Here is a 5343-nt window from a genome sequence, read left to right as displayed (position 1 = left end):
TCCCCATTCCTGTGGAAAAGTTAATACAGTAAGCCCACAACATCCATTTAACTTGTGCACACTCAGCTTTACGCAGGTGACAAATATAAGGGTGGGAAATGAGCAGGGTTCTGGGGAAAATGACTTTGGCAGCTCCAACCACCATTGAACTAGTGAGTTTTGACCATATGTGATTTTAGCTTTAGGCATGATCTCCAGAATGTAACCTCCATGTGAGTTGCAGGCTTACTATAAATATGTAGCCCCACCTTACTCAATGACAAACATCTTACCTCTCTATAATGGAGCTGAGTGCAACTGAAAACTACCATATTCATTTCTTTGTTTATACAATTTTAAAACTGCTTAGAATAAAAATATCTAGGGGCTCATCTACACTTACCTGCAAAATTCAGATTTTTCTTATTAGTTTCTCATCTGGAAGACCATACTTGAGCATTTTGTATTCTGGAAATCTGTTTAGAAAACTGGGTTCATTGTGTCCTCTTTCCACATTTCCATGTTTCCAGTAGTGCCCACCTCAAGGAAAAAAGGGCACTTGAGGAAGTACAGCTTGGTGGTCCCCCTGTCTAGTAACTATACCTTCACTAGGGCTGCCATTACTGTGATTTCAAAGGCAGACCTGGTGAATCGTAGATCTTAGAGAAGTCAATCCAATAAGATTTTGTTTCCTAGGGGTCTTTCAGGGTGCAACCCTCCCTTCACTGCCAGAAAGCTAAGCATATCAGATTTCTTTTCAGATTTTCCAAACACTAGGTAATTCTGGATTTCCTGAGAAAAAGTATGGCACAAGAGCTGTATACAGTGAAGGATGTCTGGGCATGGGGGAATTAATGGACACACCAGGCATAGACAATCCACATTTAACCAAGGTATGAGCAGATAGACCAATGGTCCCATTTATTATAAGGTAGCTTCCTATCTTCTCTTCCACCTTCTTCAGGGGTGGATGTAATGAAAGAAAAAAGTAAGAGTAAAATACACAAACCACAGATTTTTTCATGGTTATGCACTTCTTTTCCTGAAATTGTCAATCTCTTTCCTCTACCCTGAGCAGAGTACAATGTGTCCTTACCTTGAGCAGAGATAAAGGACAAAACCTATCAGGCAGCACCCAGGAAGATATTTTCCCCATCACTTCAGAAACCATAAAATAAGCTACATTTTCTTTCTGAGAGATCGAAACTGCAATTCAGATTCCCTTAACAGCGTCTTCTTGCAAGCTCTACCCTTGTGTTTTGCTTCAAGGACTTAAAGCAGAAATAGTGTTTAGTGTGATCTGGAGGAAGAGTTGTGTGAATGCAATATTCACAGGAATCAAATGGTTAAGGGCTAGATTCTAGTGTGGCTTAAATTGGGGTTAATTCAGAATAAATTCCACTAGTGGTAAAATGTGGAACAAGACTGGCCTCCACCACCATAGTGCACAGTTCCCACTAGTTCTAGCCAGCATGTGAAAAGGAATTTGGAATTTACACAGTAAACTGTAGGCACAAGTTAAATCCATTGTGTTGTCCATTTCTCTTAGCACATGTATTTACACAAACCATTTTCTTTATTTGCAGTGTAGGTGTGAAACCAGCCTTACCAGACAGACTTACAATGTTACTTTCTGTTGCAGCATTAGAAATAGGTATTCAGGAGATCCAAAATACATGAGCAATTTCTAACTGAAAACTACATTCTCCTATAAGGGACTCTATAAATTAAAAAACACACACCAATATTTCTGAAATCTACAGATAATGAGCCTTTGACATTTACCATATTGAAAGTGGTCATCACTATGACATATCTCATGATCATGAAATAAAATTATCCCATGGTCTTGGAAGAAGTGAGTTATGTAAATTAGAAGCATTTGAGCATGGACTTTTCACATTCTGTTCAGGAAAAAAAATGTTACTTAATACACTAGCTGATCATACATCATTCATAATACATAAGAGCATTTAAATACTTAATTTCATTCAGTATTGCAGGTATTATATTTAATTCAAATTAAATTATCAAATTCATGTTCATTAGCTGTAACTAAAGATCAACAAGGCATTCAGGTAATTACTGGCCTCTAAACTTGGGACGCGGGTGGCGCTGTGGGTTAAACCACAGAGCCTAGGGCTTGCTGATCAGAAGGTCAGCGGTTCGAATCCCCATGACGGGGTGAGTTCCCGTTGCTCGGTCCCTGCTCCTGCCAACCTAGCAGTTCAAAAGCATGTCAAATTGCAAGTAGCTAAATAGGTACCGCTCTGGCGGGAAGGTAAATGGCGTTTCCGTGTGCTGCTCTGATTCGCCAGAAGCGGCTTAGTTATGCTGGCCACATGACCCGGGAGCTGTACGCCAGCTCCCTCGGCCAATAAAGCGAGATGAGCACCGCAACCCTGGAGTCGGTCACAACTGGACCTAATGGTCAAGGGTCCCTTTACCTTTACCTAAACTTAGACAATGCATTTCAACTGGCTGTCAGTTTATCCAAAGATATTGTATCTCAGATTTTAAATAAAGACCCCCTTTTTGATGCTTTCTGTTCATCTTCCCACACTTTAGTATATGACTCTTGCTGTAGTTAAAAGATACAAAACTGGTTCATGTAACCTGCCCATTGATACATATTTGACATTGTTCTAGGAAACATAACACTGCACTACAGTGGTGCCCCGCAAGACGAAAAACCCGCTAGACGAAAGGGTTTTCCGTTTTGGAGGCGCTTCACAAAACGAATTTCCTATGGGATTGCTTTGCAAGACGAAAATGTCTTGCGAGTTTTTCCGACTTTTTCCCCCTTTCCCCCCCTTTTTCTAAGCCGCTAAGCCGCTTATCTGCTTATCCGCTAAGCCGAAAAGCCGCTAAAAGCCGCTAAGCCGCTAATAGCGCTAATCCGCTAAGCCGTCAATGGGCTTGCTTCGCAAGACGAAAAAACCGCTAGACGAAGAGAATCGCGGAACGGATTCTTTTCATCTAGCAAGGCACCACTGTAGTTTGTAACTGCATCAAAATTTAAAATACTTTAATGATTTCAATTGCCAATTTGGGAAAACAAACAAACAAACAAGCAAACAAACAAACCACCACTTCATCACCAGAAAATCCAGTCCAGAAATACTGGATGTCTTAACATTAGCAAAATATTGGAAAACATCTCATTTTAATTTACTGGAAGTTTGGTACCAAGAAATCTGGATGACTGCTCTGATAGAAAAAATTAACACATAAAATGAAATCATTGAGAAAAGCAAAATAATTAGACAAAAAAAATTGGGGGTGCTATCATTTTATTGAATTTGCTTCTAACAAAAGAACTTTACACCACTTGAAACTCATACTGATTTACAGATAACAATTGTTGGCTGGTGGTAATATGTCCATTTCTTCTTTGAATCCTGTACCTTCTTCCTTTAGTTTCCCCCTCTTTGTCGTAGTTGTCCTGCTGCTAACTTCACACTGTGCTCTTGAACTTGCAATAACTGTATTGTAGCTTACCTGACAAGCTTACTCCTTTATGCTTGTCTGTTTATGAAACTTAACAAATGAAAGCAGAAAGAAAAAATAGTACCCGAAAAACCAAAAAAGAAAATAAATGAAAGTGGGATCTGCAAGTGGAATCTGCAACAAAATCTTGGAGTTAGTGTGGTGTGCTGCTGGTCAGGATTCCAGCCATTCCATTCTACTCACAAATTTTCTATCCGCCATTCAACTGTCCATCAGAATTTGAGAGCCACTGAATGTACTTGGTCCTCAATAGTCAGTTTTGCATTTCCCCCTGAATAATGTTGTCTGAACATTGCAACTAGAGTGGAGGGTCATTATGATAAAGAGCCCTGTTGGATTGTTTACTCTGATCATAGGTAAAGGTAAAGGGACCCCTGACCATTAGGTCCAGTTGTGACCGACTCTCGGGTTGCGGCGCTCATCTCACTTTATTGGCCGAGGGAGCTGGCGTACAGCTTCCGGGTCATGTGGCCAGGATGACTAAACCGCTTCTGGCGAACCAGAGCAGCGCACGGAAATGCCGTTTACCTTCCCGCTGGAGCGGTCCCTATTTATCTACTTGTACTTTGACATGCTTTCGAACTGCTAGGTTGGCAGGAGCAGGGAGCGAGCAATGGGAGCTCACCCTGTCGTGGGAATTCGAACCGCTGACCTTCTGATCGGCAAGTCCTAGGCTCTGTGGTTTAACACACAGCACCACCCGCGTCCCTACTCTGATCATATTTGAAGACAAATGCTAGATCTAGGTGGTCCCAGCTCAAACCTATATAGGTTAATAATATAATTAACAACAAACCCGTGTGTGTGAAGATACTTACAGAACCCTTTCCAGAATCAGCCCATTGGGAATCTGCTGGCAAAATCTGGTTTCTGGAAGCATCACTAATAGAAAGCCATCCTATGAATGTAATGTATGGTGTTGGGCTGGAAAGAGTTACACTGACAGATTCATGCACACACAAACTGACCTCTCTTCCAAAGGCATTGGTGATAAGTACCTACTGTCAGTGAGAGATAAGAAGAAGAAACAAGACTGCAGAAAAGATATATCAGATGGACAGGGAATAAAAATGAATTAAACAGTCTGGAGGCTTAATAAAAGTTCAGTGTACTAATCTCATCAGTAAATGTAAGGCAGGGTTTCAAAGGCTGGGTTTTTGAACTAGATGAAATATTAAAGATGTTTTCTATGAAATCATAAGCTGATAGAATAGCAAAAAAAAAAAAAAAAAGAAGAAGATTAAATGATTAAATTAGTTCTTCAATGATCCCTCCCCCCCCCAACTTCTATCTTTCCCTCCCTGAAAGGACTGCATTCCACCTTGAAGTAACAATTCTTATAATGCAACCCTAACTATGTCTTCTCAGAAGTAAGTCCTGCTGAATTAAGTGGGGCTTGTTCCTGGAAGTAAGTCCCACTGCATTCCGTAAGACTTCATTCTGAGGAGGTAAGTATAGAACTGCACTGTTTGTAATTTCATATGGAATGTTGAATTGCTTAAGAGTCTTTATTGCATTTCGGAACAAAAACCTTGTGAGGTAGGAAAGCATGGGCTGTATCCAATCGTAGACTCACTGAAATTAATGGACCCAGATTAGCCATGGCCATTATTTTCAACCAGCCTTCTCTGAACAGGATACAAGGGTAGGTGGGTGGGTGTTTATGTGACAGTGCTCACTGGAATAGATTACCAGCACCTCTTTTTTGCTGCCCATGGCAGCCATTTTGTGCTGGCCCAACAACAAGTTTTATCAGCATATGAGGACTGGTGCCTCATTTTTCTTTTTCTATTAAAAAAAACACTGGGTACAACCTTATTCTTCTAATCAGTAACATTTAAGAGAACAATTGTG

The sequence above is a fragment of the Podarcis cretensis genome (assembly GCF_951804945.1).
Source record: "Podarcis cretensis genome assembly, chromosome: Z".
Lineage (NCBI taxonomy): Eukaryota > Metazoa > Chordata > Lepidosauria > Squamata > Lacertidae > Podarcis > Podarcis cretensis.
Note: the sequence above shows the minus strand (reverse complement) of the source record.